The sequence below is a fragment of the Hyperoodon ampullatus genome (assembly GCF_949752795.1).
Source record: "Hyperoodon ampullatus genome assembly, chromosome: 16".
NCBI lineage: Eukaryota > Metazoa > Chordata > Mammalia > Artiodactyla > Ziphiidae > Hyperoodon > Hyperoodon ampullatus.
The window spans coordinates 56577709-56590309 of NC_136929.1; positions in this window are offsets into that span (position 1 = coordinate 56577709).

Here is a 12601-nt window from a genome sequence, read left to right on the forward strand (position 1 = left end):
CTCAGTCTCATGGCAGAACTTGGAGGTCAGGTGATCGCACCCTGGGCCCAGGTGGAATGGATGAGGATTTAGGCAGGGCTCGCCTCCTTTGGTTGTACACACAAGCTCAAAATGATGCAGACGACGCAGTTGCTCCCTTATTTGTAGCATGCTTTTCACATTGATTTATTCCTGAACACATTTCTTTAGTGTGGGCCTATTAAAGTAGCAGTCCAAACCAACCTTAGTGAATTATGTGTTAGAGGTTTGAGGTTCCAATCATTTGCCCCTCACCACTGCAAACTAATCAATAAAGATAAATAGGGGGCTTCCCTGGTGGTGCAGTGGTTGAGAGTCCACCTGCCGATGCAGGGGACACGGGTTCGTGCCCCGGTCCGGGAAGATCCCACATGCCACGGAGCGGCTGGGCCCGTGAGCCATGGCCGCTGAGCCTGCGCGTCCAGAGCCTGTGCTCCGCAACAGGAGAGGCCACAACAGTGAGAGGCCCGCGTACCGCAAAAAAAAAAAAAAAAGATAAATAGGGAATAAGAGCTAAAGGGGTCAAATGATTTCGTTTGGAGGCCCACTAATTCCTAGCTGGACTGGAGGACCTAGCTAAGATCTGAGGCTGAAATAGAGCTTTCTTTACTTATCCTTCTCCTCAGTTAGTGACGACTAGCCAGCCACTGGTTGTTGCTTGGCCTGACTTAACCATTTGCAGGTGAAAAATCTGGAGAAGCTGGAAGAAGACATCCAGATGGCCAACAGATACAAGAAAAAATACTCAGCATCACTAATCATCAGGGAAATGCAGATCAAAACCACAGTGAGCTTTCACCTCACACCTGTTAGAAGGACTGTCCTCAAGAAAGACGAGATGAGAAGTGTTGGTGAGAATGTGGAGAAAAGGGACCTCTTGTATACTGTTGGTAGAAATATAAATTGGTTCAGCCACTATGGAAAACAATACCAAGGTTCCTCAAAAAGTTAAAAATAGATTTGCCATATGATCCAGCAATCCCACTTCTGGGTGTATATACCCAAAGAAAATGAAAACAGGATATCAAAGAGATATGTGCACCCCCATGTTTATTGCAGCATTATTCACAATAGCTAAGATATGGAAACAGCCTAAGTGCCCATCAATGGATGAATGGATAGAGAAGACGTAGTGCATATGTATGCAATGGGATATTGTTCAGCCATGAGAAAAAGGAGATCCTACCATTTGCAACAACATGGATGGACCTGGAGGGCATTATGCTAAATGAGATAAGTCAGAGAAGGACAAGTAGTGTATGATATCACGTACATGTGGAACGTAAAAAAGCTAAACTCCTAAAAACAGAAAAATGGTGGTTACCAGGGGCTGTGGGGATGGGGTAGGAGAGATGCTGTTTAAGGGTACAGACTTGCAACTAGTAGTAAATAAGTCCTAGAGAGCTGATATGAGTATAGGCAACACTGTTGTATTAATAATCATCAAACTTGCAAAGAGACTAGATCTTAATTATACCAGCCAGAAAAAGGAGTAATTATGTGATAGAGGAGCTAACTATCACTACAATGGCAATTATATCACAGTATATAAATTATCAAGTCATGTTGTATACCTTAACACAGTGATTTTATGTCAGACATATTTCAGTTAAAAATAATAAAGTCAAAAAACATCTGGGCTTTCCAGAAGCAAGCACAGCCTGGCATGCTCACCCCATGAGGAGTGAACATAGGGGTTGAAGAACGGAGGATGGGAACAGAGGAATACAGCTGTGTCAGAGCTGTTTGATACACTGTTAAGGAATCTTTGTTAATTCGGTGGAAACAGAGAAGATGGGCTTTACGTACGATGGAATGGTAGCTACCAAAAGAGTTCTCAAATGAGTCCCTTCCTTAAGTCAGCGTACTGCCCGATTCCCCCCGGGACTCAGCTGAGACACTGGTGAGCATTCATTCAGCCATACGTTCAATTAACATTTGTCACATGTGGATCTCCAAAGAGAGAGCAATATAGCATGAAACTGCTGATAGCACTTCAGAAATAAGTAATGATCTCTCATCAGTGATGTTGAAAGGGAGACTTTAAAAATTCTATACAGGAGAATATGTTTATAAAATACAAATAAAAGACTTGTATCTAGACTGTATAAAGATCTCTCAATTCAATAATAACAAAACAACCCAACTTAAAAATGGGCAATAGATGTACACATACACCTCACCGAGAAGCTATGGATGGTCAAAGAAGCACATGAAAAGCTGCTCAACATCGTTGGTCATTAGGGAAATGCAAATTAAAACCACAACAAGGTAATGTTACATACCTACAAAGATGGCTAACATTTTAGAAACCTGACAGTACCAAGTGCCGATGAGCATGCAGAGCAACCAGAACTCTCACACGTGAGAATCGCTCATGGGAATGCAGAAGTATACAGGTACGTTGAAAAGTAGTTTGACATTTTTTTTGTAAAGCTAAACATACCACCATACAACCCAGCAATCCCACTCCTAGGTATCTGCCCAGGAGAAATGAAAATAATACATGCACACAAACAGCTGTACACAAATGTTTAAGCAGATTTAATTCTAATTGCCAGAAACTGAAAACCACCCAAATGTCCACCAACTTGTGCCTAGATAAACTGTAGTATAGGCATGCAGTGGAATACAACTCAGCAATGAAAGTAAAGGACCGAATGATACAGCCATTTGGATGAATCTCCAATGCCTTGTGCCAAGTGAAAGAAGCCAGACTTGGGGGGCTACATACTGTATGATTCTGACTGTATGACATTCTGGAAACAGCAAAGCTATGGGGATAAAAACAGGTCAGTATTTGCCTGGGGTTGAGGGTGCGTGAACGGGTTTACTACAAAGAGACACAAGGGAACTTTTGCGGTAATGGAACTCCTGATCGTGGTGGCGGTTACATGACTGTGTTTGTTCAAACATAATCTGCACATTTAAAAGGGTGAATTTGTCTGCATATAAACTATACCTCAATACACCTGGCTTTAGAAAATTAAACTGGATGAAAACTGGGAAAAAATAACCATCAATAGGGAAAGGTTAAACAATGACTCATCCATATTATGGAATGTCTGCTGCAGTTAAAAAATGAGATACAGGGGCTTCCCTGGTGGCGCAGTGGTTGAGAGTCCACCTGACGATGCAGGGGACACGGGTTCATGCCCCGATCCGGGAAGATCCCACATGCCACGGAGCAGCTGGGCCTGTGAGCCATGGCCTCTGAGCCTGCGCGTCCGGAGCCTGCTCTGCAACGGGAGAGGCCACAACAGTGAGAGGCCCGCGTACCGGGGGGAAAAAAAAAAAAAGATACAAGAATGTATACTGCCATGGAAAGAGTTCAGTATTCTTGAGTGTAATAAGCAAGTTTCAAATCAGTGTGAATAGTAAGGTCCCATTTCTGTTAATAAAAGCAAAACAAAGTATGTATTTCTACATGAGCACACGTATATAAACAAGGAAAAGTCAGGAAACACACCGAACTCTAACAGAGCTGCCTCTAGGGAGGAGACTAGAACAGGGAGAAGGGTAAGGGGAAGGTTTCTCTTTCTGTGTGTACAGGCAGTCCTCTCTGTCAGTATGCATTGTACTGCGCCATTGTTTATCAGGGACTTGAGCACCCACAGATTTTGGTATCCGAGGATGCTCTTGGAATCAATCCTCTGGATACCGAGGGATGGCTGTATTTTTATAATGAGAGTGAGTATATTACTGACTTGAATATTTGAATATGTGTTTTTATATATATGTATGTATATATATTACACCACCTATATTTTAAAAGGAGAGCATGCCTTTTATGAAATAGACTAACTTACAACGATACACCCTACTTCATTTCTACCCCACTGGACAATAGGGTTAGAGAATACGTCAAGTCCAGCCATCAAGGAAGAACCTCTCCCTAGAGGACTAAATGTGGGAGAGAGGCTAACTGCACTTCAGACAATTATTGAATTTCACCTGCTGCGTCCTAGGTGCCACCCTAGCTGCTGGGTTGGGGGAGCCGAATGAGGCTCCATCCTCATCCTGCACTGCAAGCCCGGGGGTCTGTGGATCGCTTCCGTCAGGGAAGGACATGAGAAGTGGGTCAGTACCCTTTTAGAGTGTTTGAGAGAGGCCTTCTCTGTTGCCTTGACAAATTCTCTTAGGATTAACAGAGGTCAGTTCCATCTCCGAAAAGGAAGAAAGTGCCCAGTATGTGCAACGATGAAAGCCTTGAAGTAAGTCCACTGGGAGAGGCTCCACAAAAAGTCAGCAGTGGGTGAGTCATTTATACACGCACAATAAATTTGGAAGATGAGTGTCACTGAGGAAGGAGAAACCCCTCGCTTCTTTGATTTGCTGAATGTATGAGAAAGCAATTTTGAACAATTATTTCCTACTGTAGTAGAGGAGGTAAGAGATGTGCTGTGTTTTTTTTGTTTTTTGTTTTTTGTTTTTTGTGGTACGCGGGCCTCTCACTGTTGTGGCCTCTCCCGTTGCGGAGCACAGGCTCCGGACGCGCAGGCTCAGCGGCCATGGCTCACGGGCCCAGTCGCTCCGCGGCATGTGGGATCTTCCCGCACCGGGGCACGAACCCGTGTCCCCTGCATCGGCAGGCGGACTCTCAACCACTGCGCCACCAGGGAAGCCCGAGATGTGCTGTTTTTAAAGCAGAGTAAACCAAGATAAGTTCTCAAGCATGTCACCGTGGGACTGTGGAAAAGCTGAGGCTAGAACTCGAGTCAGCTTGAGCTGAAGCTCTTGCTAATGTTGCCGGCCCTGCACCATCCACCTTCTCACGTCTCATGCCTCCGGGTGAGCAGCCTGATCCCTGCATGGAGCCAAGGGTCTAAGAGGAGCACGAGGGCCCCCTCGCTTGCTGGGTGCAGGCCAGCCTTGCAGTGAGCCCAGGCAAATGGACCTGTTCAGATGCAGCTTCTGGAGGTAGAGTCCTTATTACTCACCAAGCTTTATATCCTCTCAGAAAATAAAACTCTTATTAATCACCTTCAGATAGCATTGGCAAGTGAAACCTTAACAGCATCAGTCAGTCAGCACTGAGATTGCATTCTGTTAACCACCTACACAAAGATTCATCTGAAAGCCCACAAACCTTTGCCTGCAAGCTTAGTACATTGAAATGAGAATACCTCTGCATGTGGATGTCTCGAGTTAAATGCTGTTGCAGATGGTTACCAGGTAATCAACTGGGAAAGGACAGGAAAGAAAAACAGCATTATTGGACTTCCCTGGTGGCGCAGTGGTTAAGTATCCGCCTGCCAATGCAGGGGACATGGGTTTGAGCCCTGGTCCAGGAAGATCCCACATGCCGTAGAGCAGCTAAGCCCGTGCGCCACAGCTACTGAGCCTGTGCTCTAGAGCCTGCGAGCCACAACTACTGAGCCTGTGCTATAGAGCCTCCGAGCCACAACTACTGAGCCTGCGCTCTAGAGCCCGCGAGCCACAACTACTGACCCCACGTGCCGCAACTACTGAAGGCCACATGCCTAGAACCCATGCTCCACAACAGGAGAAGCCACTTCAATGAGAAGCCCGCGCACCACAACAAAGAGTAGCCCCCGCTCGCCGCAACTAGAGAAATCCCGCGCGCAGCAACGAAGACCCAACGCAGCCAAAACTAAATATCTTTAAAAAAAACCCAGCATTATCTTAAATAACATTTTTAAAAACACTTTTCTGTTGGGCCCAAGTAGTTGATTTCCTCATGAAAATACTGAGTATGTCAGTCGAGGCTGGGGTATTATCTGCTAAAAAAGAACAAGGAGAGAGGCCAGGAAGTTAGAATTGGGGTTTCACATTCTCCATCATATCTAATACTTATTTTTGCCAGATGCTTTTAGGTGTTTGCTATCACTAGTATTCTGGGCCAGAGAAACTTGTGGTTTAGGGCAAGTGGCTGGAGGGAGACTGATCAACAGAAGAGGGCATCTGTACCTGGTGAGCAGTTGGCCAGGATGATCTCCAGCGTCCCGTCTGGTGTTAGGTTTCCGTATGTCTAAGCCGTGGGCCTGGCCGGGCTTGCCCGTCACTCCTGCCCATCCCGAGACTGGGACGGGGTTTATTCTCCCTCACAGCTTCTGCACATGGTACAGCCCCAGCTACAGCACACACGCTGAGTTGTACACATCCATGTCCCACTGTGGACAGGATGGCAGGCACTAACAGGCATGTGTGTTCTGGGAAAAGACCATTCGCTACTTGGCTTCACAGCATCACCTGCCCCCCACTGCGGGCCCCCCTGCTTCTGCACATCTTGCCCGCTCCCGGAAATACTCAGATATCTGTCACCCAGTCCTTACTCAACTCCGTCCTACCCGGGGCTCTTTAGTTGTAAGAAGGAGAAATCCACTCAAGTTGGCTCCAAGGCAGGAAGGACAGTCCTCCGGGGAACTGGCCCTTCTTCCCTCCTGCTTAGGGGCCGTGTGGTCTTTGCCGTTGGTTTGCCTCTGTCCTGCGCTCTTCAGGCTTCCCTCGCTCCAGAGGTCCACGTTCCCCCAGAACTGCAGCACGCACTTTGCTTTATCTTCCGCTCCAGCCTCACTTCTCCATGACTTTTCAGCCCGGCTTCCCACAGCTGACTGACTCTAACTCCGGGTCCCATCTCCAGCTTTCCTGCAAGAATCTGATTGCTGCCGGCTCCTAATCTGACCAGTGGAGGGAAGCGTGTGTCCACAGAGCCCCCGCCAGTGCGGGGACAGGAGGGCTTCCCAAGGAAGCGGTTCTGCTAGCCGAGCACCCCCGAAGGTGACCGTGGTGCCCTCCCAACAGAGTCACTCAGGAATGCACGTCTGGGGATAGAAGAATCCTGGGGTTCTGCTCCAGTGTATTCCTCTCTGGTGAGAGTCTGTGCCTGGAGTCCCACAGCTGAAGAGAAAGGGCACTGGGAAAAGATGCACCAATGAAGCTCAGGTAACGGTGAGAATTACGAGAAAAGGGCCTTCCGGCTTTAAATTCCTGGGATTCCCCTGTAAAGACAGAAGAACAGAGACTACTCAACCGATAGAAGAGAAGGGTGACATGCTTATGTGCAGATTCAGCTAATAAAGGACCATTTCACACATACTATTAGCAAAAGTTTTAAAATATTTGATTTCCAGTTCTGAGAAGGTTGGGGTGATACCTGTATTTACACACTGCTAGTGTGCACCGAAAAGGCACTTTTAGCATCTCTTACAGCTTAACAGCCCTTTCTGTCCCCGTTCTACAGACACAGAAAAGCACAGAGAGGTGAACCGTCCCCAGCGCCGTGGTCTCTGCAGCCCCAGGACTCTTGAACCTCCCTAGTCATCAAAATCATTGTGGCGGGAGCGGGTGTGCAGAATGCAGACTGCTGGGCGCCACCCAAGAACTGAAACATCCCTGGAGTGGGGCCCTGGCTCTGTATTTTAATGAGGTTCCACAGTTACTTCTTTTTTTATTTTTTATTTTTTTTAATTTTTGGCTGCATTGATGTTCGTTGCTGCGCGTGGGCTTTCTCTAGTTGTGGTGTGCGGGCTTCTCACTGTGGTGGCCTCTCTTGCTACAGAGCACAGGCTCTAAGGCTCTAGGGCGCCCGGGCTTCAATAGTTGTGGCACGTGGGCTCAGTAGTGTGGCGCATGGGCTTAGCTGCTCCATGGCATGTGGGATCTTCCTGGACCATGGTTCAAACCCGAGTCCCCTGCATTGGCAGGCGGGTTCTTAACCAGTGTGCCACCAGGGAAGCCCCTCCACAGTTACTTCTGACGGGAAGCCAGATCTGGAAGCAGCTGCGCTCGTCAAAATTTCCAACCCCAGAACAAATAAGGGAGGTTGTGTTTTCCCGACCGTGAAGGGCTTGTAGGAGAGTTTCCAGCTTTCCTGAAAAAGTGCGTGGTATCCATTATGTATGCATCACACCCCACACAGCCTACCCTGAGAACCTGAGGGTGAATCCACACTGACCGTATGACGTGGACACCTCATGAGGCCTCCCTGCTCTCATCTGAAGTCCAAAGATGAGAATACTTCCAACCGGGACTGGAGGGTCACCTGAGAGTTTGTAGCTCGTGTGTCTCAGTGTCTGCCACATAGTATATGTTCAAAAATGTTTATTGTTGAATCTGTTTCCAGAGATAGTGTCACTAAATGATAAAGGTAACCTGCACTTTTCATCCCTGTTAATGGCCAAAACCATTAACAGGGATGAAAAGCAGAAGACCTAGGAAATCCAATATTGGATGATGGCAATTGTTTTCATCAAACAGGCCAAATATTAACTCCAGTTTGGGATAAAACAAAGGTAAATATTGACTGGCCCTCAAGCCTCGCTAACTGGTGTAGAACCCTGTGGGTTCAGGTGCCCCAAGACCAGGTCTCCCCTCACCTCCACTCGCCCCAGCAGGGCTACCAGAGTGGGCAAGCCAGTCTGTCCAGGCCTGGATCCCACACCTCCTGTCAGTTTTCCTATCAAGTCCCTCCTTGGCGTGAGTGTCCCAGTGTAAACAATGGAAGGAGGAGGCACTTGTCCCCGCCCCACCCAGTGTGCTGTGCACAAACTCACCCTCCAAAACACCAGTCATTTGGGATTTTAGGTCCCTCGTTTCCTTCAGTGTCTGCTCTGTACATCTCAGGAGATAAGAGCACTAAGTAAGAATAGATGGAGAAAATGCCTCTTCATGGTCCCTCCCTGGAAGGCAGGCACTTTCAGGTGTACCCTTAAGCCCTGCACGCTTTGGGGTCCACAGTGGTGGAAAATAGAAAGTGTGTGATGCTCGGAGTTCTCACTGGGTTGGTGCCGTCACTCGCTTTGGTGACACACAGGGAGATGTAGACGCCTCTGAACAGGGGAGACCCTCACCTAGTTGGGTAACAAGGAGTCTGGACACATCTTTGTTTTGGTGCAGTGGTCGGCTTCTCACACCTTGAACGAGCTTGATATGAGAACCTATCTCCAGATCATGTTTGTTTTAATGATGAACAAACCATATCTTGAAAACAGTTTGCCGCTTCATCATGAACTGAGTGCACAACTCTGTTATTTATCAAAGCAGAGGCTACACCTACATGATCTACTTTGGGCTTGAAGAGGGTGGTGAAGCCACAGCTCATGAGGACTGACTTGCCAAATTAATCTAAACTGGGTTGAATAGCAATTCCAGCAGGCGGGCTGAAAACACTCGGACTGACCTCGGAGCTCGGGATGGTGGAAATGAGCGTGATCCAGCCAGCAGTGGAGTCAGCCGCTGACCCCTGACAGAGGAAATTTAGAAGCTCCGTCAGGCCTGCAGGAGCCTCCTCTAGTTTTCCTGGCCCCTGACACCATCCCCTCACTTGGCTGCAGAGAGACTTGATAATAGGGGCAGAAATAGCTCATGCCTCTCGAGTGGGAAAGGAGAAAGGAAGTGTCCTGGCTGAGAAGTTAGCGATTCCTTTAAGGCTTTGACTAAACCTGTGTAAAGGGAAGTCTGGGGTCTCGCATTTTGCCGTTTATGTCAGGCCCCATTGTCCAGAATTTGAAAGAAATTAAAAGGACCTAAAGAAATCAGACTGTGGGAATATTCAAATTAATGATCAGTGAAGGGACTTCCCTGGTGGTTAAGACTCCGTGCTCCCAGTGCAGGGGGCCCGGGTTCAATCCCTGGTCGGGGAACTAGATCCCGCACGCCGCAACTAAGAGCCCGCATGTGGCAACGAGGATCCCGTGGGCTGCAACTAAGACCCGGCGCAGGCAAAATAAATAAATATATATTTTTTAAAAAGCACTATCATTTAAAAAAAAATCAATGAAAACATAGCTCCAAATTGCACTGCTTCAGTTTATCATGTGTAAGTAATGTGAACCACACCCATCCTCAGAAAACGTTTGAGACCACTTAAAAAACTTCCCGCACAGATGAGAGAAGGGGGTTCAATAGAAAAGATCAGAGGCTCTGGGGCAGGAACTCTGGCTCAAATTTCACCTGTTTGGGGACAGCCTCTATCTCTGCATTTACATTTCTTCCTTATAAAGGGTACAACAAAGTGCCTACCTTACGTTGTTTCCTGTAAGGGTAAAACCATAGTCTGTCAAAGAATATGTAAATGTTAATTCTTTTTATTAGTGTGGGCTCTTTGAGTTGCAAATGACAGAAAGTCAAACTGGCTTAAGCAAAAAATAGAATGAATCTGCCCCATGGACCCAAATATAAAGGATAGAAATGCAGCAGTGTAATAATGTAGTTTATAGGCCCGTTTTGGGGTTTTTTTTTTTTTTTTTTTTTGGCTGCACTGCACAGCATGTGGGAACTTAGTTCCCCGACCAGAGATTGAACCCGTGCCCTGCAGTGGAAGCAAGCGCGGAGCCCTAACCACTAGACCACCAGGGAATTCCCTATAGGCCCGTTTCTTGAACACTCATTCCACAGTGTTATAATTTATTGGAGGCTTATCAATAAGGAACTAAGTTCATGCACTCCAGCTCACTGCATTCTGAGACGGATTCAGTACAAGTGCTGAGCTTGTCCCCTGTGTCTTCTTTCTCAAATTTCCATGCTTTTAGAGCCCTGACCTCTTCTTCCCTGGTATCACTCTGCTGGCAAACATGCCCAAGGAGACTCAGGAGAATTCTTCTTGCTGATGTTTTAAATTTCCTTCCTCAAGAAATGGTTCCAGAGTAACAGGTTTTAGGGAGATACAAGAATTGTGAAGTAGTGGCACTGCTAAGACTCGTAGGCCCTGGGCAAGAATTTGTGTGAACAGAACTGCTCTTGAAGCTCAGACTGCCTGGCCTGGTGGGTCAGCGGTGGGGGGAGGTGGAAGAGGGAGACCCCAGGCTGCTGGGTGAGAAGGCCACATGCGGGTCCTCCTACCAGGTTGGCATTTGGAATCAGTGTTTGACCCTTCTCTGGCACAGTGCTTGGCACACGAGACATTTCATAAAGACTTGTTAAATGAATAAACAGATAAAGTTGAGAACTAAGATGGAAATGGATAAGGAGTAGAACAGAGATGTTCTGAAGAAAGAAATAACCAGAGTTAGTAACATATGGGGGATGAGGGAGAAGAAAGATCCAAGATGAAATAACGATTTTGGCTTTTTTTTTTTTTTTTTTTTTTTTTTTTTTTGCGGTACACGGGCCTCTCACTGTTGCGACCTCTCCCGTTGCGGAGCACAGGCTCCGGACGCGCAGGCTCAGCGGCCATGGCTCCCGGGCCCAGCCGCTCCGCGGCATGTGGGATCTTCCCAGACCGGGGCACGAACCCGTGTCCCCTGCATCGGCAGGCGGACTCTCAACCACTGCACCACCAGGGAAGCCCCGATTTTGGATTTTTTTCTTTACTTGCTACGGATTGGTAGAGAAAAGCATTGGCGATTCCCATCTGGACTTGATGACACCAGGCTGCAGTCAGGGCATTGAAGTTGAAGGTGTGGCACTAGAGACTGGAGGTCTGGAGGCAGCAGTGACACGGAGGTGACAGTTGCTGGAAGTGGAGGAGGTGAGCAGAGGAGAGAGACCGGAGGAGTTTGGCAGGAAACCGACGCCATCGGATCGGCGGTGGTGGTTGACGGTGATGATGTTTTCATGTAGAGATGCAGGAAGCCCGGGCCGGGTGGAAAGGGAGTGGAAACGTTCCCCCACTGTTCTTCGGAAATGGCCCCTGCTTCATGCCACGTGCCAAAGCTGTGTCCAGCAGTGACGGGCACACTCGTATCCGTATAGCCCACTTCAGCTCCAGAGCATTCCTGATGGGTTTCTGGGAAGGACAAACCTTTGTCTCCCTTAACTCGACTTGAGGAACTGGAGCTGCTGCGTTTCCTTGGGTGAGAGGGTACTGGGAGTCTTGGGCAGGTTAAAATGTGAAACTCCAGTTTAGCTCTTGTCTCCGTGCCCAACAGCTCTGTAGAAGGTTAATTCTTCCCTCTGTTGGAAGAAACTGAGACCCTCCAAAGGGAGGTGAGTCCTTCCCAGCTGCCTGCCCATCAGTCCCTGACCTGAAGGAATCCAGCCAGCAGCCAGTGGGCAGCCTGGGGCAGAGGGGCCGAGCCAGGCATCATGAGCAGCCGCTGGCTGTGGTCCAGCGTCCAGCCGGGCCCAAGGCCTGGACAGAGCCCCTCCTCTCTCCCTTCGGCTCCCTTCCTGGTCCCTGTGTCTGTATCTAGCTCATCAGAGCTTTCTCCTTCAGCGTCTGACCCCAGCTTCTACTCCCCTCCTGCCCCAGTGTCCCTCCCCGCAGCCCTCCCCCTCCCACGGGTCCCCAGCTGCTCCCTCAGCATCACGTGAGTCCCTGCGCCCAGCTGCCTGGAGCATCTTCCCACTCAGAACCCCTCTGATTGGAAGTTACTGGGAATAATTTAATTTTTAAACTGATTCCTCACCCCTGCCAATCAAGAACCTATGCCCCAGGAGAGGCAAGATAGGATTAGGGAACTAAGAGGTACAAACTACTGTGTATAAAATGAGCTACAAGGGTATATTGTACAGCACAGAGAATATAGCCAATGTTTTATAATAACCTTTTTCTCTGGCCACGCCGTGTGGCTTTCAGGATCTTAGTTCCCCGACCAGCGATCAAACCCGGGGCCCAACAGTGAAAGCGCCAATTCCTAACTACTGGACCTCCAGGGAATCCCTACTTTTTTTTTTTACA